General features: G+C 41.7%; 1 protein-coding gene across 2 annotated transcripts in view; it reads right to left on the bottom strand.

Moving 5' to 3' along the window:
- Positions 1-22,200, bottom strand: part of CDKAL1 (CDKAL1 threonylcarbamoyladenosine tRNA methylthiotransferase) — a 468,079-nt gene that overhangs the window by 177,965 nt on the left and 267,914 nt on the right. The gene's annotated exons all lie outside the window — the stretch shown is intronic.

Here is a 22,200-nt window from a genome sequence, read left to right on the forward strand (position 1 = left end):
GCATTCCTACAATGGCAATGGTTTCATAAACCTTCATGTATATTAAAAATCATGGGGCTGAACACAAACCATCAGTTAATTTCACTTTATTAGTTTTAAAATAAAATAAGACTAACAGAAGAATGTGTTTTTTTCAAACACTCCATATGAGGGAACAAATAATTCTTCTAAGAAGGAATAATCTTCTTGTAATTTTCCTTTTTGTAGTTTGAAAAGATCGAGGCAATGAAATACACCATAAACAAATCAATAACCGTTCAGTTTAATGCGTAAAAGGAAAGCCAGTTAAATTCAGCATTTAGCTGAGGCAGCTCCATTGCCTTTTATTAAATATAAATAATTAAGGAATCCAGTGCAAAGGCACAAGCTAAAGATTTATTTAAAAATATTTGTATCATTTATCTCGTCTGATTATCCGATTTGAAGCTTACCTTAGGTAGCATTTGTTAAAACACGGACTTTGGTCTAGTCACTTAGCTGCATTAGTCACAGCTATGGAAATGATGGAGACAAACAAGTACTCCTTCAACATCAGATACCTTCCAGGGTTTGTCGGACAGACAGGGACGCGCTCTGCATTTCAGAAATGGAGAGTGGTGCCCAGGTTAGACCAAGTGCTCCACAGAAAGGCTCAAATCTCACCATTCGGCTCCTCTGACGTCTCGAAACAGAGTTCTGCTGCGGTGGCCGTGGCCGTGTTCCCACTGGTCAAATACTCCAGGAGGAGAGGTCCCTGACTTGCAAATGAAATAAGGACAGAAACTCCAGGGAAGGTGGAAATTCTATGCTTCATTTTGGTCTCAATTCTGAGGTAAAAGTAACTTAGCTACGGACAACACCCAGGAATAGTTATTACACAGCAACAGCAGTAGCAAATTTTCTTGGTAGCTACTGTGACTTAGTGGTTCATTCCTCATACAACATTCTGTGTGTTATCTTTCCTGGCTATGACAACTGATGTTAACAGGCAGCTTGACCAGGTTAAGGGATACCCACAAAAAAAACACCAAAGCAAACAACAACAATAACAACAAAACTGGCAAAATATGCCTTTACAGATTAAAGAAGACTTGACAAATAGTACTCTGGGTGTACCAGTGACTGTGGTCCCAGAAGATGCTGGCATTTCAATCACTAGAGGAACAGAGGTTCACATTCATCAGTGGGGATGCTTCTAATCTACTAGTGACCCACACTGAACACATCGCTGAAGCAGAAACACACCCATTTCTTGAGGGCTGAGGATTCCATGTCCTTCCTTCCGGGAGAGGAGCCCCTACTCCCAAGCCTTTGGATACCTGGGCACACATACCAGTGGCTGTGTGCTCCTGTCATCAGACAGAATACATCAGACCTGTCAGGACTCAGAGGCAAGAACTGCGACAGCCAAATGCCTAATAAACAGCTACATGTCCTGCTTGTGTTACACTGCATACATGTTTGGACATGCCTATTTTTCTCTGAAAAGTTCTAGATAAGCCACTTTATGGGTGAACAACATATGTATTTTATGCATAAAACAACCTAACCTTTGAGAATGTCTAGATCAGTGTGTCTACAAGTAAGAGCAGTTGGCTATCTGGAAGAGCAAATGTGTCATAGCAGTTCCATGAATGACACAGTTACTGCTTTTTCCAATAGTAGGTACTAACTGTACATGATGACAGGTTTCTTTATGACATCTGTGTTCAGATATGCACGAGAGCTACTGTCCTGTTACCATCTCTTGTTCCTCCCAGTGGCCCACTGTTTCTTTCCAGATATAAAATAAAAAATAGTAACTCTGTTCAACTGGCTGCAAAAGTTTTCACATCATGGAATATTCCATTTTGAATGATAAATAAAATATTTTCTAATTAAACAACCAGAAGAAATATCCAAGTAAAATACAACTGGAGGCCACAGTTTACAAACCTAAAGTCATGCTGGTCCCCTCTAAATTATGGCAACCCTAAACACAAAAGTCTAACCCACAGTTTTGTCTTTACAAACATAAGTCAGTGAAACTAAAACAACTGGGTATGATAAGTCCACATACATACTTTGCCCTTAAAAAATCATCATGGATAATTTCTTTCTTTTAAAAAACATATTAAAAACTCTTAATTTATTTTGAGCATAACTAGCCACTTCCTGTAAAGCAGCCCATGGATTCTCTGACATTACTCTGTATTATCTGCATCCCAGTTTGATGGCACTTGGGAGGCTGGGACCAGACAACACAGTGAGGATCTTCATGAATAAAAACTAGGATTTAAAAGTACAGCTGGAGGAATGCAATCATCAATCTATTGATTATCGTAGTCAATAAATTGCTTGATTTTTTTTTATCAAACTCATTCTAAAGAGGATTGTTCATTTCATACTTGTTTCATAGAACACTGTGGATTAAATCTGCTATACTGTTTAGAAAAATAAAAGACACACCAATCAGATAATTCCAGTGGAAAGGCCCCCTAACGGTAAATTTCTCTATTATAAATGTAACACATTTTTACATTAAAAATCTAGGAAAACTGGGGAAAAGGAAGACAAATTAATAAGTGCACTCTCCCCTGAGGGTAGAGGTTCTGGATGTTGGGATCTTCTCGCCTCTGAGTGCTAGGGTGACAGTGCTAGGGTGACAGTGCTAGGGTGACAGCTGTGTGCCCTGCCAGTGTGTTCAGCACAGTCCTTAGTAAAAGTAAACTTCAATTCTCTCAAAATAAAGACAACTTCAATTTATCTTGAAACTGCTAATATAAAATTGTTTCTGACACTGTCTACTGGGATTAGAAAAGTGAAATAATTTTTACGAACCAAAATAAAAGGTTAAAGATATTTTTTAGAACATGGGGTGTATGTCTTTGACCCTAGCACTCTAGATGCAGGGTGGTTTGAAGCAAGCTAGGATGACATCCCAGGCCACTCTGCCATACTAAGTTCCAGGCTAGACAGCACTACATAGTGAGACCACGTCTCAGCAACCAAACCATCAAACAACTAATGAGAGAATTCAGCCCTCCTCAGCCAAGCACTGTCTCTACAGGCATGTGTGAAGTTTCCATATTAGCATAGCCAGAGAAATCTGAATATGCTAATAACAATCTGAATATGCAAATAGCAAACAAAGGTGGAGTTACTATCAGCAATCACTCCTGGAGCTCTGGTGCAACAAGTGCAAAAACAATGATGCAAGCGGGCAACTGTCAGGAAAGACTTTACAAGCAAAAAGGAAAAAAAAAGAGAAATGGGCAATACTCGTCCTTAACGTCTTATAAACAGGAACCATGAGAAGTCCTTCAGTGGCTTTCTTCAGAGAAGGACATTTGCCAGACTTTTCCAAATTACAAATAATGAGTGATGTTGGGGCCCAGAAAACCATGGTCTGGTCAGAGTGTGTCATGCAGGCCTGCAGTGAACTTTTCTTAAAGGAAGTTTGCAGGCTGCCTGAAGAGCAAAATGATTCCCCGCCTGAAGCCTTAGGGACTCCTCAAGCTCCCTTATCTGGCAGAGAGAAAACCTTCCTAAAGAATACTGCCTTGGTCTTGCTCCCTCAAATTGTACTAACCAGAAAAAGCTAGTCACTAGAGAAAAAACTATGAACCAGACTCAATGCCCATCTCTGGACAGATGTTCCATCACCCACCGTGGTCCCAGCAGTCAATGTTGCCACGGGAGACCAAGCTTCAGGAGAGCTAGTCTGAGGCCCAAGAGAAAGGTAGGGAAAATCTGGGTACCAGATTACAAGGAGCTCCTTCACCAGTAGCAAGCAACAGAACAGGAGTTCCAGCACAATTAGCAAGTGCTGCAGGCCTTCCCTCTCCCCAGATGTAAGCTAGCCACCTGTTAGAAATGTCCACGGAAGCCCCGTGACACGTACTACAGCCCTGGGGCAATCCTACAGCCTCTGTTTCCATCCAGCAGACTTAGTTCCACATAAGCCATCTGGGGAGCCGCCTCAGTTTCTCTTTTATAGAAAGAGAGGGAGGGACAAGGAAAAAGAGTTTTAGGTTCTGATTAGACATGAGAGTCACTGACAGTGTCTTTAGCTAATCCGAAGGCAGAGCTGCTTACTCTCGGTTGAGGCCCCTCACCCAGGCTGTGTACACTCACGTCTGTAACCCTCAGTGAGGAGACTACACTGACCACACTCAGCCTCTTCTGAGTGTAGCTTGCTCTCCAAACGTGTGTTTAAGTTTTAACAAGATCCCACCCCGCTTCACTTTACCAAACAGTCCTGAAACTCTTTCTAGCACTGAAACTATTCAGAATTCCAGTTTGATGGTCTGAGTTGACATCCTTAAGAGTCTAGATCCTCAGGGTGACAGTGTGAAGCCATCTCTGTCCCTCACTTCTGACAAAGCATCACATCACGGAATGCAATTATCTGAGCTACACTCATATGAGGTGCAGGACAGACCTAGGCAGGACTTTTCCTTCACTGGATCTAAGACTCAGAGCACATAGCACAATAGTGCATTGCCAGTCAGCTGACCCCAGGCAGGAAGGTCACTGAGGATGACCTTCAATGCTAGTCAAAGCCCGGGATTTAAGTTTGGTCTCTAGCCCAGGAAGAGACACAGCATTCTTTGGTGCTACAATAAGACAGTGCTATGCCTTCACTTAACATTTAGTCCAGGTCTGGTATGTTACTGCACTCTATAGGTAGAGGCAGGCAGATATCTGCGAGTTTGAAGCCATCCTGGTCTATACAGTCAGTGCTAGGACAGCCAGAGCCATGAGAGAAATCCTGTCTCAAAAACAAACAGACAAACAAAGAGTTATTTCAACTGGACCTGCCAACCATACAGACAGACACATTCCCCCAGGAAAGTTCTCAATTTTAGATAAGGAAGTAGGAATGAAACTTAGTGGTGGAGCATACACATAGTCCAAACTGCATTCTCCAGAACACACACATGCAAACACAGGCACATATACAGCAATATAATGATCCCTGATATTATCTATGCTGCCACAAATGAAGCTTGTCCTTTGCAATGGGCCTCTGGCCACCACCCTCACATCTGAGGCTGCCCCCTGTTATAATGTCATAACCTCTGCTGATCTCATCTGAACTCATGTGACTGAGATCACAAGGTCTGGGAAGCAGACAAAAGGTAAGAGAAATCCCAGGAACATTATCCCTGTACCCTAAGGTATTTCCTGTGGAATAACCAAGCAAAAATTACAGAAAATTGGTAATAATGAATCATGTCCGGGGATGGAGGGCTCAGTCATTAAGAACACTTGCCGCTCTTGCAGAGGACTCGGAGTCCCAACACCCACAACTGTAATGGCAGATCCAGGGACTTAGCCACTTCAGGCGTCCATGGGCAGCGGGCACACATATGGTGCATAGGTGTATAATCAGCCAGACACATATAGACATCAAAAAGTAAGTGCATTTAAAAAATAACATACAAGGTGAGGGAGGCAGGGAAGAAGGCAATGCTGGAAAATGCAAAGACACAGATGCAGGTGCCCCTTGGCCTCGCAGTGGATATCTGCAGGGAAACTGCGCACCTCAGTCTGCCTCTGCTTGCAGGCCAGCACCACGGTCTGAGTCCTTCCCTCATAGATGGACTGAGACTCTGGCTGTCTCTACCTAGCATCCCAAGCGAGCACATGCATCTTACGCCTAGGAAAGGATCAAAACTCAAATTCTGATTTTGTATCATTATAAAGAATAATCCTAATCTAGTACAAATCAGAAATTATGTATATATGTTTATTTATAGTCATATAAAAATATATGACACAATAACAAATGCATAAAGGCAATTTTAATTTTATAGTTTGCAACACATTCCTGTAATTCAAGAGTCCATACGTGGTGAAGACTTTATGGTTGAAATATAAAAAATAAAAAGGAAACTCTACAAAGTTCAACTGAATATATAATATCTCAAAGGAACCAGGATGGAGACAAGCCATTAACGGATCTGTTGCTTAGTTGTGAAGACAGGGTCTTGCTGTGCAGCAACTGGGATGGAAAGCACTGTATGGAAAGAAACAGTGTGTCTGTGTGTCCATCTTCTCCTCCTCCTCAGCAGAACCAGGTTTTATCCAAGGTACTCTACCTCCTTACCTCCCAAAGTCCCACCTGCAAAAATCCAGATGAGCTGCCCACTATTACTACTACTACTACTATACTACTACTACTACTACTACTACTACTACTACTATTAGCAGCAGCAGCAGCATGATAGGATAGGGATACACTTTCAACACAGGGACTCTTGGACACATATCCCAAGGGCGTAAAGCACACAGCAGTAAACCAGCATATAGTTGCACAAGGCTCACAAGAGGGACCTGCACCCTGCCTTTTGCACCCCTTCGATCTGGTCCAACCACCCTCATCCAGCAGTGCTTTCACCAGAACTGAAGTAAAAGAAGCTGAGTCGGCACTGAGTGTATGAACACTGTATCAGGGATTTTCTGAGATGCTAATCTGCTTCTCTTTAAGCACAGCAAGCTCCAGATAGTGATCATGAGGCTGCTTGAAAAAATTAAGTTGATTACTAGCAATGAATCAAATTGTGCGTGTGTGTGTGTGTGTGTGTGTGTGTGTGTGTGTGTGTGTGAGTGCTCGTGAGTGCACGCATGCCAAAGCTTGTTGTGGGATGTTTACTTTAATGCGCCATGTTGTTTTATGGACAAAAATCTCTCAGTGAACCTGTAGTTCATCAGCTGGACAAGACTGGTCAGTCTGCAAACCTTGACACCCTTGCCATGGTCGACTGTATCCAGGAACTACACGTCAAAATAAAGCCTTCCTCTCTCAGCCAGCTTTGGCCAGAAAATTTTAATAGCAATGGCACAAGAAACCAAGAAGGCATAGCACGAATTTGGGATCTCAGAGCAATGACAACACAGCGCCTGTCGGGAGGTAATGCACCAAGGAACTGTCAGCAATACTTACTGCTGGTGTCTCTGGTGTCTCCATGCTAGGACTCGGTCTGTCCACTGTCACCTCCCCCTGCTGCTTTTTGTCACATTGCCCACCTGCCCTCTAGCTTATTCACAACAAAAGTGACCCACTGCCTTTCCCAAAATATCCTGTCCACTATTCACCTCTCTATAGATGTTACCTCAGTCTAGACTACAACTGCCCACCTCAGGCACCAAGAACTCTTCTGCACAGCTCACTTTCGTTCCTACTCTTCTTTCCACTGAGTAATGGCCACTCGTGTTTCCCACTTGGCTGATCCCCTCAGCAATCCTCCACCACTTCAAAGCCAACCCTTGTGATGAATGAACTGTCCTGACCACCACCGGCACAGTGTTTCTAAGGCAGAGCAACCCAGGCAGCAAACTCAGGATTCAGATATACAAGTTACATCTTGACTCCTCCCAGCACAAGGTATTAATAAATCTCAACTGTGGATAGTTCATTCTAAAATGTTTACAATATCAAATATGAGTTTATGCTACCATTTTATAAGAATAATCCAAGAATAACATCATTATTTGTAAATATAAAAAACTACTTATGAATACTGCCAAATTTCAGGAGCTTACAAATATCTTCTGAAAAGAAAGAAGCAAAGAACTCATTTAACGAGATAGTTCAGGGAAGACAGTGGTCACTTGGATGCTGTGCCCTAAGCTTTTCTTAAACATCCCACCCAACACAAGACTCTCTAACAAAACAAAACTCTAACCACATCAGAAGCATAACCATCTTCTTTTTGGACCATTTCAACTTTTATGCCTCTAAAAAAGTAACAAGTCAATAATTTAATTAATTTCTTTTCACCAAACACTAAACTATGCAACGTGAGGAACATCCATTTAAAGAGAACACAGCCCACCTCATCACTCAATAACAAAATCTTGATCTCTTAGGAGACCCTGCATTTCCTAGTGCACCTCAGCTTTGGAGTTCATGCTTGGTTCCTGCTTCCACATGACCTGCTTGCAGAATGGGCATTGCTATATATGGCCACACTATTCTCCCGCAGTAGTCCAGGCTCTATCTATACACCATTATCTGGCTGACATGTCTGTCATACCACAGTCCAGCTGGGAAGAGGAATGGTGGCGAAAGGAAGCCAAGCCCCCCCCCCAACCCCCACACCAGAACCAGCTTGCAACCCTTGTTCCCATAACAAGCCATTCACTAATGAGGTCAGGAAGATCACCAGGCACTAGTGAGGCTCCATTAGAAGAGCCTCGGAGCCACAAGATGGAGGTGTCTACCCGACCAACTGCAGCAAGCTGCTCTGGGAAGCTGCTTCGGGAAGCGAAGCCTTTGACAACACTGCATGCGCTGTCCTGAGACCTCTATGGAAAGCAGCTAAGCACGGCTGCAGTGCCACTGTACAAAGTCAGAGGCCAGTAAAGTTTTCACTCTGTCTTGAAAAAACACACAGCATTTTGGGTTAGTGTATCCTGTGGCATCTTATTACTCTAAAGTTTTAGATTGACTTTTGTAACTTCGAGGCAGTTGAAGAACTAGAATATAATTGATCAGATTATTAACTTATCAATTAGACAAACAAAAAAGTAAAACATGGTCACTTTAAGTGATATTTTTCCTCATAGAATGAGGAAATACCCAAGAGACTGAGACAGTGCCTCCTATCACTTCTACTGTCTGACAACGAAATAAGGACCAGACCTGGTGATGGGACTTGCCTCCAGCCACACTGTGACAGATGCTATAAACAGAGCTGGAAACAATGTCAACAGTTTCACAACAGTGCCCACTAAAGACAATATGTATCTTTATAATGGAGATTAGGCTAATTTGTGTCCAAGCATATTCTAATAGAATATATGATTTAATTATTCAATCTACCACTATATCTAACATTAAAATGTTAGGTTCTGAATTTCATTATTTTAGGTGTGCACTATATTTACTACCTACTGGGAAATATGCTCAATTCTAATACTTCCCCTTTTGGAGATAAATATTGTAACCGATCATGTTAAAGGGCACTTAATCCCCACAAAAAGTCTACATAAGGTGACCCTTGTAAGAGGTCAGCAGCCATGTCTTGAATGTGTTCTGCCTTTTCCCTACTTATCTCTCTCCAAATGCCACAAGATAAAAACTTTTGCTTAATAAACTTAACTTCTAGTATTACACACCCCCTTTTATAAATAATGTTTAACTTCAGAACAAATTTTATTAATATGATGATGTTTAAATCATTGAATTATAGGTATCTGTGTGCTGTGGGTTGGTTTGGACATTGAATACAAGAGCTACAGAAGAGCCTGTTGGATCACCTGGAACCTCAGTTGCAGGCAACAGTCAGCCAGCAAACCTGTCTGCTGCAAACTGAGGTTCTCTACAAGAACAATATATACTTTTCAGCTGCCCACTAAGCCATGACTCTAGTCCTTGATAGATCCTTTTTTAAGTATAAAAATTCTACTTACTGTAGGGATAAACTATAGGGACATTTGGGATAGTGAAGCTCTTCTGATGCTGCAGTATAAATCCCTTCCATTAGGCCACTGTCAAAACCCTAGGGATGTATTCTGACAGTGAGCCTTCCCCAGACAATGCCACATAGGATACCAGATGCAAGATTCCCACACCAGAGCCACTTGGAAAGAGAACCAGATACTCATATTTGGTATTTTCTGTTTGGGTCATGAACACTTTGAATGATTTTGATCTTAAGACTAAGAAGCACTTATTTCACACACACACACACACACACACACACACACACACACACACACACACACACAGAGGCACCCATCTCATGAAACACCAAGTCTGAAAGACTACCTCTAGGTTGATAATAGTCATTTTCATACTTGACAGACAAAAGCCCTGATGGACTAAGCAGGTATCTTCTATATTTGACTTCTTGAAATGAGGTTGCAGAACTCAATGAGAATTGTGCAAAACCTGATAACAGTAAATGTTCTCTGAATGTACAACAACCGAAATTTACTTCAACACCAGAGAAGTCATGTTGGGTAAACTTTTTAGCAGAGCGTGCCATGTGGTACTGTACATCACCGAGGCCTGGGTCCTGAATGCTCAACATGCATCCTGCGCATTGCAAATGCTGCCAGACCAGACCACACCAAGCCTAAACACCCAGTTCAGCTTCAAGCCTACTACGTTATAGACTGCAGTGCTTCTCCTGCACTAGCAGAGCAGTTCCCTGCTCTCACAGAATAAATAGCTAATGATAGGAAACAAAGGCTTTTCATCTTTTCCTGCCATTCTATGCTATGTAAGCAGCAGCAACACAAATTCTTTCTCAGAATTCATCACAGTTGCAGGAGAGGACTGGCTGTTGCATGCGAAGTGAGAGCTAGAGCTGGGGGAGGGGCTGAGTTTGTAACTGAGTCTGGGCAACTGTGGCACTGATTCCACAGAGAGGAATCCTCACCTGGAGATGATGGAGGCAGAGTTATCAGTAGGCACACAGCATGCACACAGTTCTAATTGTGTATTTCTATCCCAGTGTCCTCCAACTTTAAACAAATAAGACTTAGCAAGATCCATAAAAGCAGCTCTCTGGTATGACCCATGACCCAAATACCTTACTTCCAAGGCACAATTGATTCTAAGACACAGTCCATGTCAAAGGACAAATGAAAGTGATAAATACTACCCAATTAACATCACATGTTCACTGCAGTCTGTCACATGACTTCTACCCAAAGGCGCGAAGGCAACAGAGTCAATCAGGAATACACTAGAATCTCTCTACCTGTGAGATAAAAGGAACTTTTGGACTTCAAGTCAGTTCACCCAGGTTCCTTGCTGTAGTGACAGACGACAAAGACAAACCTTCTCAGGAGATGTTTCTTAGTTAATGCCTGCAGAGTTTAAGAACTTAAAAGAAAACACATTCCACAAAATACTGCACATCTTGTATTGCAATTTCTTTACAAATGTATCGGTGTCACTAGCTATGACGGGAGACCCATTTGACATGTGAACCCTTGTCCCACGACACTTAGCACTAGGTGAGGTGGCAGCAAGCGGCAGCCTATGGGCAATTCCCCTGCTACCACCCACAAAGCTCCCTGAAGGCTGCTCCCTGCCTCACACGCTGGCTTCTTCTTTTCTGACAGGAACCTGGGTCTGCCTCATCACTCATGCCTTTCCTAATGAGTAAACACATAAAAACTGAAAATGCTTTATGAAAAGATCGCTTTATATAGGAAGAGATGGGAAATTCTACCATACAGGTCTGCTCTTACATGTCTAGGGCATTCCACAAAGTATCACCTAATGTTCTCTATATAGGGGAGGTGACTGCTTAGAAGTGCCACTAACATATGTAGGCACCAAGTCCCATGCCAACTCGAACATTCACACTGATCAGGAACATACCCAGGGCTGTGGTGAACACTGGCCCCAGCACTAGCCAGTCACACAGTACTGTCTTTGGAGGTTTATCTTGAATTCTAAAGCCCAGGGTGTCTGCAAGGGTGAGGCAGGTCCACAGGAAGATGGGGCTGCTGGACTCACTGACAACCCATGTTTAGGAACTGTACCTAAACCTGATGGAGTGTTAACGAGCACGAGGGGCCAGAATGGAAGTGGGAAAGGGGAAACACAAAGCAGTACCCGCACGTTTGTCTGTTTTGGGGGGGGGGGGTAGTGGTGTGGGGTAGGCTTAGCTTACACTTTCAGATCAATACCCATCCTTGTGCTGTCTTCTTCAGAGACACAGTCTTACTCTGTAGATCAGGCTAGACACTTTCAGCCTTACTCTCCTGGCATGAGCCACTTTGTCCAACGTGTTTATCCCACTTTCTTTTGTAAAATTGTTTAAGAAACCTAAAGAACGAGGGCAAGAATAGCCGAACAATAAATTGACAGACTTCTAATGACCACACCGGGAATGATGAATGGCTAATTGATGGTCTAAGAACCCACATGAACCTACCATCAGAATGGTCTCGTCTCCCACAGAGCCATCCCTGAGGAGAAAGAAGTCTGGTAGTGGGTCAACCGATCCTGTAACTAACAGAAATCTCACTGAGATGGTTTTTTAATTGGATATTTTATTTATTTACATTTCAAATGTTATCTGCAGCATAGAAAACACTTGCAAGAGAGGGAATGGAGAAGAAATGCCCTAGAGGAGGCCTCAGAGTCAGGGCAGAGCAAGAGCCGGGGGTTCCAGGCCTCTCTGATACAGCCTTAGACAGACATGATGCACAGATCCTCTGAGGCAGGGGGATGATTAATCCACAGTGCCCGATGACAAGGCAGGACAGGACTCTGAAAGGCCTTTTTATCTTTATGTTCCAAGTTAGGTCAAGTAAAATGAGTTTGAAGAAATATGGTCTGTGCTGTCACCATCCTTTAACTGATGTTTCTTTCTCTAAAAGAGTCAGATGTGAAAGAATTGACCATGATTCAATTAATGTCTCAGACGAGTGACAGACCTGATTCTCACTCAAAGCTTCTACTTTGAATCACAATTAATTGTCAGTTGGAAGGAAAATAAAATAAACCCACCATAAAGATGTGAGAAATGCACTGGGACTAGAAGTGAATCACACTAAAATCTGCATTCAGTCCAGTGACAGTAAATCATAAATCATACTTTCTACTTGTGGAGGCTTCTTCCCAAACCACACCTAACTATGGAGTTTACAGCAACTTATTTTCAGTTTGGTATCTTTTCAATTTAGTAAAGAGATGTCAACAAGCATCTTTCCAATGAGGAATCATCTAATTAAGTGATGTGCAAGGATGAAGTTGCTCTAGAAAGGGCGTGGCAACCATCCAGCAATCTACAGCTCACTGTGCCAGCCAACTAACATCAGCACCAATAACACAAGACACAGAAATCACAAACACATGCACATATTAGTAGAGGAATGAAATATACAATAAGGGTTTTAATAAAAGTTATCAGTTTAATGAGAAAAATGCATAAATGTCAGTGGCAATATGTAGCTTATATATGAGTGTTATTTTTTTGTGTGGTATCTAGGGCTCCAAGTATGCAATGAAATAACTGTTTTAACTGTAAATCTCTGTACTTCCTTCCCATGATGGAGCCTCAATTAACAGTGATCTTTGTTGCCAGTCACTGACAAATGCCACAAATTCCTCTTCAAAAGTTCTTTTAGGGCAGATGGCATCTTAAGAGATTGATGGCACCTTTGACGTGGAACACAAAAATTAAGCAAGAAAACCAATTTAACCTCACATATGAATGGCCTGAAAAACAGGCAACCCATCTCCAGACACAAACTATATTTAACAATGTCACAAGGAATGATGGGGGTAAAGGTCTCTGAAGAGATTCACTACTATCCAACAATAAAGCTGGTGTCAAAGGCAACATAATCATGTTTGTTCTTGTTGTTGTTTTAACTCAGGAAAGTCGGGAAAGGCTTTCGGCAATGAGTTGCCATCTATGAACTATGGTAACCATTGTGCTGTCTACATATGTTTGTAACCTACACTGCACACATCCCCCGTCTTGGCTCCATGTCCCCTTGAAAAGCAATGGCCTTCTATCAGGGTATACCAATAGCCTGTGAGCCACTGCAAACTTCAAAGTCTCATTCCCAGAAAACAGCCATTATTTGGCCTGTGTGCACGGAATAGTTGGCTTGTTTAACGTGACCTGGCATTCACCCAGTGAGAAGAGCCTTTTGGCCAGGGGCATTTGTCAGAAATAATCAGTTGCCAAGTGTTTAGCATCATGGCTGCCTGAGGCTCCAAAAAACAGTTGGGGCAAACAAAAGCAAAGCAAGAGGCTTAAAAGGAAAAGCAGAGGATGTGGTATCCATGGGGACATGTCAAAGCACAGATGTAAGTATAGAAAGCTACAAGGCCACAAACTTGCACAGTCCCCTTCTATCTTGTCTCTGTGTGTGCACGCGTGCGCGTGTACGTGTGTGAGCGTATGTGTGTTCACTCATTTAGGTTATGCACATATTCAGTAAAGGCCTGAAAAGGCGCTCAGTTCCCAACTTTCTCTAAATTGGAAACAGTCCACAAACAGGAAGTGAAGGCAAGGGTGCAATTGAGCTGCCTCTGTGACAGGTCAATGGAGATGGAGCAATGCTCATGCAGGACGCCCATGGAAAAGCCAAGAAATTTATGGGCTCTGCGTATTTTTAAAAACTGTCTTTTAAAACATTAGTTGATTACTAATCAAATAAGTGAAGACATCACACAAGATCTAGATTACAGGCATTACAAAATTAATTCTGGAATTAATTCTGGCATCAATAAGTAAAACCAACAATAGCAGCCTCAAACATGCTACCAATCTGTTGTGGTAGCTCGGGCTGTTTGTAATGTCCAGTTCCCATAAACGGCAGTCAGTTCCTTGTGCAGATCCAGCTTCTATTCAGGGCAAGGCACTAAATAAAAAGCACCTGAGAAAGGCCAGAAATTAAACAATACAAAGCCTTTCAATCACTTAAAATACAACAAAGAAGTAGTCCTACAGAATTAAATAAAACAGACCATGAATGATACAAAAGAAACACACACAGACACTACAAACCTCCGTTGTGAAATGCTCATCAGCTCACATAAAAATTCGTGTCAACAACAGGTGACCTGAGGCCTGAGGAACACAGAGAAGAAACAAAGAGGAATGACCATGCAGCGTTTCCACCGAGTCACATCACTGGCCACAACCGTACTGACACATACATAATGGAGGTGTTTCAGAAGAGGAGGAAAGAAGAAAAAAGACCAAGCAGATGATGCCAACACCCTCTTACTGAAGGAGAGCATCGTGGAATCTCTGCACAGCCTCGGACTAGCCTAGCCTGATCTATGCCAGGCTAGTTCAGCAGCAAGCAGAATCAGGACTGAGCAAGCTCTCCCCTAGGTCTTTACAGGAACTAGCCCTGTTCACGCCTTCAGGTGAAAGTTCCGCCTCTGGAATTGAAAGAATTTGTTTCTGGATTATTTCATTTTGTTTTGCTTTCAGACATGACTTCACATGTCCTGGGCTGGTATGGAAATCAGGCCATTTTACAGCTTTTTAGTAAGTGCAAGAGAGATGACTCAGTGGCTAAGAGTGACGGCTGTTGTCCTCCAGGGGACCCAAGTTCATTTCCCAAGCACATATGAAGTGGCTCAAACTCATGTACACCTCCATCTCCAAAGGATCCAATCGCCATGTAGCTGAGGATGACTGTGAACTTCTCATCCTCTGCTCCCCCTCCTGAGCAGTGGGATTGTGGGTGTGTGGCACTGGGGATTCAACCCAAGGCCTTTTCTACCAGTTGAATGGTACCCGACCTAGTTTCTATAACTAGCAACCTGGTTTATAGTACTTCTCTATAGCAGCTAAACATGAAGGCATAAGGAAGAAGTTGAAAACCATACAATTACTGAGTGAAATATAGTAGCTAAATTAACTCAAAGTGAATATCTAACATTTAAACAGACCATAACAGGCAAGATTCACCATCATGGGTATAGTTTGTTTTTAACATTTCTTAACACATAAACTATGAAGATTTCTTTTTTCTTCTTTATTTAGAAAATAAATAGACAAAAATCCCTTTATACAGACCCAACTTGCCTTAAACTGGTGGCAACTCTCCTGCCTCAGACTCCAGTGTATGCTAATACTTTCAGCAAGATTACTTCTTTGTTGCCAACTGTTAGAGCGACATTCATCCAACACATTTTCCCCTTACAGGCAGCACACTTCTCATAGTAATTTTGAGACTGCAATAATACATTCTATAAAAGCACTCAGACTCCCTTTTGTACAGATCAGTTTTACAACTTGAAGACAGATTCTGACTGTAGAAAACGCTTCCTGCAGATCTGTCTCCATTGTGGGTGGCATCACACCCTAGGCAGGGAATTTTGGGAATTTAGAAAACAGTCCGAGCCAAAAGAACAAGCCACTAAGCAGCACTCCTGCCAGTTTCTGTTTCAGTCCCTGCATCCAGGATTGTGCCCCACATTCTTCCTGACCTTACTGATGGACTGGGAGAGTGAGGGACATGTGACTGAGACAAACCCTCTCCTCCCGATGCTGTTTACTTAGAGAAATAGACACCTGCAGAACACCTCTCTAACTGACCAACAATTGCCATCTTTCCATATTCTACACAGACTGATTTTTTTCCACTGGGCCCATATTCTATAGCCCCTTGTTAAAAAAATTACTATTTATTCCATGTAGACCTTTTGTGTCTGTTGTTTATTTTATTTCTGCTATGGCACACGCAAATGAAGGTGTCCTCAGAAGTAAAAATAACTCCAATGTTTCCCGTGTAGGAGACAGTTGTTATTTATTGTTAAGTGACATTTAAAATTTTTGGACTAGAATTGCAAAAGCTTAACATTTTCCCACGGATTATTTCTGTAGCAGGAAAAAAGATAGTGAGGTGAGCAGAAAGGAGAAATCCTCTATATGTGTGTGTATGTATGTATGCATATATGCATTTGTGTATATGTATATATACGCATACACACATACAGCAGACATGAAATATGAACAAGCAACTCTATGGATGACACGGACTATAGAAATGAAGCCCACTTTCTGGCAGATAGGCAACATGTCCCTCAACAATTAAGCTCATTGGCAAACTTTCTGTTCTATGCCAGGAATCACAGGAAAATTCTATTACCTGCCTGATATAAAATATGAGAATTTCATCTTTTGAAGTGGTGAATTAGTCAGTGCCTAAGGTGGCCTTTAGAAGCTATCAGAGCAAAGACAACAGATAGAAAGGACCATGGAATCCAGAGAGAAAGTGTTGAATATTGACTACCTGTGTGAACTTAGAAGTCAATGGCCACTTTTCTTAATGGCTTGCTCATGACTATCTCATGGTGCATCCTGTTCTTTCAACTGTAACAAGGCTAACAGGTGAGAAGGCTTCCTCGGCCACTCTAAAAAATAATGGATTTTGGCAAACTAGCAAACCTTTTTATAATGAAATTAAAAATGAAGTCATATATGCATCTTAGGCTGTTGTTTATAAATGCACACCAGAATACTAAAGATGAAATAGGAAAATGTGTAGGGCTGAAAAAGAACCATGTAAATTCCAAGGCGTCTCAAATATCCTAGAATAGAAGAAAACTATTATACACGCAAATGCCTGTATAAACTTAAAAGGACTGGAATTGTGTGTGTGTGTGTGTGTGTGTGTGTGTGTGTGTGTGTATCATCTACACAGAGGGATATGACTCAAGATATTGACATCCATTTTTCATATAATCCTTGTCAATATCCTGCTAAGGTTTTCCATTTACACTCCTATGTTCTTCTTTTTCTTTCATCTCCTCCAGGATGAACAACTGCACACCACTGTACCTTATGACCCATATTCAGTCTCTCAGTCATAGGGAAGTTTCCATCGCAGTGTGGATGAAAGAACCTTGGGGTAACCAAGAGTGATCTGAACACACTGGGTTTGGACTCATACGAATATTTTCATAATTTAGAAACTGGAATTGAGGCTGCAGTGAAGCCTGCAGGGCAGGAATTTCTCTATAAAACACGAAGGGCATAAAAACAATTTTTAGGCACGGCATTTTTCCATTTTTCTCCCCAGGAAGTCAGAGATATCCGAAATTGTTTCCACTCTTAGGAGTTTCATCCACAAAATAGTTCACTTTCCTCTGAAAACATCCAGAAGATAAAGATAAAATAACATTTTACAAAACAAAAAGGCATTCATGGAGGAAATGAATAACAAAGACAATTAAACGATGATCTATCCTGAAAGCTAGCCTGATGCTCATGCCGTTTGGAGGTCTATCTTTCAGATTTGATGCTAGACACTGAAGCTCAGGAGGCAACAAATGACTTAAAGCTTCTTGTGGAGTTGAAAACTGCTTGGGTATGTTCAGTCGATGTGGTATTAGAGGCCGGAACACTGCCTGGGCATCTTTAGTTAGTGTGGTATTAGAGGCTAGACCAGGGCACCATGAGGTTGAGAGGAAGGCTCGACTGAGGCTGCCTAGTTGGAGTCTAAAGAGCAGAAAACTGGGCGATGCCATGCTGATGGAGACCACTGCATTTCAGTCTTATCTTCTGTCAGAAGTGGTCAGGCTGGCTCTCCCACCCATGTCTTCCTTCTTGGAAGCTGAGAATCAGGTTCCTAGTTAAAGCTGAGAAGATAACAAAATGCTCTTTTATTTTAGTTAGTGTACGAAAGTTCTGAGTTTCATTATGGTAAAAATTTATTTATTGCCATTTTTATGTACAAATACTTTGCCTAAAAACAAGTACTGATTTTGTGCTTGGTGTCCAAAGAATCCAGAAGAGGGTATGGGATCATTGGAACTGGAGTCACAGATGGTTGTCAGCTACCACACGAGTGCTGTGTGTGAATGCCATTATGACATTTCCATATATGTATTTCCTTATAGGTTACCATAATGCTATTTCCCATGATTCTTCTTTATATCTTAATAATCTCTTCCTTCCCAATAAAAATAGTCCCTTCTGGCACTGGCACTCACACTCTCACACACACACACACACACACACACACACACACTTGCACGTGTGTATGTATATGTGTATATAGGTGTATGTATATGTAAACATGAACTTTCCTGATTAATTTTCTTCCTTCCTTCTTTCCCACAATTTTCAGAAGGGCACAAACTATTCCTTCCCTATCTTCAGAGATTGTATTAGTCTCCTGATGTTCACATACAGATGCTAGAGTAAAATCCATGAGTACCAGTGAGCAGCAAGAGCAAGAGACAAGGCTGTAGCACTCAGGTGGAACCACACATGTATGTTGATGACAGAAAAAAGAAACTTCTTTCTTCCTTTCTTTCTTTCTTTCTTTCTTTCTTTCTTTCTTTCTTTCTTTCTTTCTTTCCTTCCTTCCTTCCTTCCTTTTCTTTCTTCCTTCCTTTCTTTGCTTCTTTTTGGCTAAAGCCATCCAACACACATTTTCATTTGTCAAAGCCCAGAAATTATTCAGCATACAACAGTTCAGACTCTATTTGCATATTTTTCTATTGTTCTGGAAGGTACAATCCTGGGTGTGGAGGAGATGTCGTAAAATCCCATTTGAACCGTTCAGTCTGGAAATTCTGAACTACTTTGATAAAACACCAGCAAAACAGGTTGTGAGTCTGCCATTATATTGACATTATGAGGCATTTAAAACAGTCTGCGAAGCCAAACATGTTGTTAATGTTCATAAATTACCATGCACTCAGAGTCGTTGACAGCTGTCCTATTGTCCTTCGTCAGACACGTGAGCTCTAGAAAGTGCACAATTAGGTTAAAGGATAAGGCCACTTCACTAGAAACAAGCCTGATAACATTGCAAGTAGCAGGAGGCTGACTGTTGTAGTAACTAAACTATTTCCAAGCAAAGGCATAGGGAGCATTGAAAGTGTCCCTGTGTACAGCCACCGGTGGGGCCATGTGTCTTACTGAGCACAAATCTGTAACACATTTGTAATCTGCATGGAGTGGGGAGGTTGGGAAAGTTTTACCTGCCTCTGTCTCCTGACTAAAAGTGTCCCACCAGTACCTGACCAGCTCCCGTTTTTCATTTCACCATGTTGCCCTTGGCTTCCCAGTACCCTAGGTCAGCCCAGCACTTGCTGTGCGTGGCACAGGCACGTGCCAGGACTGTGAAGAAGGGAGGGGCTCTGCTGGCAACAGGCTGACTATCCCGAGTTGGTGTCTTCTCTGAAGCCCTTTGGACTCTTGAACACAGACTAATGTTCGTGTCACACAGGGCACATTTGTCAACCACAACATGGATCTGCAACAAAGGAGGATGGGTGTACTATCAAGGTGTGACGATCTTGTCAAAATGCTAAGAGTTCAATAGCTCTTACTTCCAAAGGTCCTGGACGTTTTTATTTTCTGCCTGCCCTTGTTCCTTGGGTTGAGTTAGACGGCCTGTTCTCAATAAGGTCCATTTATATGCATCTTAGTAAAAGGAAACCATGACTTTCTACAGGGCATGTTCTTATCCTCAAAATGAATTTATATCAGCATCCATTGCTGTCCCTATTGGTCACTGTGTCATGACTTCAGAGTTTGTGATTTTATGTGGGCTCTCTTATGAAGAAGGCTCTTCCTTCAGTCAATCTCCTATAACCTTTTACTGAGCACTCTTGATTAAGACACTGGCAGTGAACAAGCAAAGGCCAAGACTGTTTCAAAGCAATGGGAGTACAGCACCATGCCACACAGAAATCTCATCCTGCTGAACCAGGGACCATGCCCAGCATCCCTGAGACCCCAACAGCACCACAGACATTAACAACAACAGAGCCAGGACCTTTTTACATTTCTAGAATTCATGAACTAACCATTTGGTGTTTTCCAGATACAGAGAAGTTACAGTGAACAACATGGTGATTCCTGTAAGGTCTTCCGAACATCTTTAGGAGGCCAGCAAGTCAATCGATACCTTTTATGGTCTGCACTGGCACATGCTATGAAGACAGTGTCTGTGGCTACAATCCTGCCACCTATTAAAATGCTAGCTTCACCCCAAGAGGGACTCGCCTGACACCTTTGAGCAATCTTTTCTTTTCTTTTCTTTTCTTTTCTTTTCTTTTCTTTACCCTGTGATTACTCTCTACCTGAATTTTGTCAAAGCTACTTTAGCATCTGGATAAACGTTCTTTCCAATCTAAAGGAGCTGGCATGTTATCATCAGCTGTGTATCAGTGAAGCCCAGCCCCCTTCCTACCAAAGACACATCTAGCGCATTGTCGGGCCTCTGCCATGCCTGCCTCACACTTACTGAAAACACAGCGAGACTGCCATAGTTCCATTTTAACTAAGAGCACTTGCTTTTCTCAAGTGTTAAGTCAAAGTGTTAAGTAGAAGTTGACATGCTTGTGACTCATTTTAAAATAGCAAATTATAATCATCCGACACTGTATGAAGCATGAAAGTCATTCTCTAAATCACATGTCTACAGAAAGACTGAGCTGGGAAAATGTGAAGAACAAACCCGAAACATATCTTCTTCATATATTACATTACCAGTCTGTCATCAACCCTTGGAAGGATTTCTAAAATATGCTACTGATATTAAGGATGCTATATAACAAAACTCGACGAGCTCACTGAAATAATTTTTAAAAGATTTATTGTATGAGTGGGGCGCTGTGGGGGGGGCATCATGGAATACATTGGAAATGTAATTATAGGCACTTATGAGCCATACAGCGTGGACAGTATGAACCAACTCTGGAGGAGCAGTAAGTGTTCTTGATTCTGGTGCCATCTCTCCAGATCCCCTACACCCTCTCCCAAGTAACATTGTTAATGTTTAAATAACAATTGGCATTTAGGCAGTAAATTTTAGCAACTATGGTTACTTTTAGCTTTTTGAAATATAACTTTTCAAAAAAAAAAAAAAAAGAAATATAACTTTTCTGTAAAAATGTAGTACAAAAAATACCCTTAATAAAAAAATGAAGCATATTTCCTTATTGTACATGTGACTAGCTTGGGCTTGGGTTCCAGACTGTGGATCCACAGTCATGTTTCTCTAATGACAGTAGTTGTAGATCTGAGAATGTTCTTTTTCTGTGGAACAACTGCTCTTTTGTCCACATGATTTGTGTAGCTTTATGTGGTATCTGCCATCAGATACCGCAGACCCTTGGACATCTGCCTAATTTTTTCCAGTTTGACATTTGAATACCAAATCTAAAGGTCAGATTCTGATGTATAGAAGTCTCTAAACTATGTTTCCTCCTTTGCTTACAGACGAACCCTGAATTTTCAATTCCTACATTCCTTTGATTTTACTTGATCCCTAACTATCTCCAGAAAAAAAGATAAAACTGTAAACTTACCTACAACATAAGATAGCATCTTTATAAACAGTTGAGAGTCAACATAAATATTAGTCTAATATACTTGAAATTCTCAACTAGGCAAGGTCTCAAATTGGGGGAACAAAAAGACTAACTGTTGAGAAACCAACTAAAAGATCACACACACACACCAACAAAGAACAATGGCAAGGTTCCAGGGGCTAAATGACAAAAGCAACATTAAATGATGATGACACTGAGGAGGACTGGAGAGATGGCTCAGTAGCTAAAGCATTTCCTACTATTGCAGAGGATCTAAGTTTGCTTCCTAGCAACCACATGAAGTATCTCATGACCACATATAACTTCACTCCTTGGGAACCCTTTACAAGTGGCACACACTAATGCAGACATATAGAAAAGCAGTGAAGTGAAGTAAACTGCAAGGTATAGTAGCTCAAGCCTCTATTCCTGCACTCAGGAGCAGAGAGAAGGCA

The sequence above is a fragment of the Micromys minutus genome, assembly GCF_963924665.1.
Source record: "Micromys minutus genome assembly, chromosome: 6".
Classification (NCBI taxonomy): domain Eukaryota; kingdom Metazoa; phylum Chordata; class Mammalia; order Rodentia; family Muridae; genus Micromys; species Micromys minutus.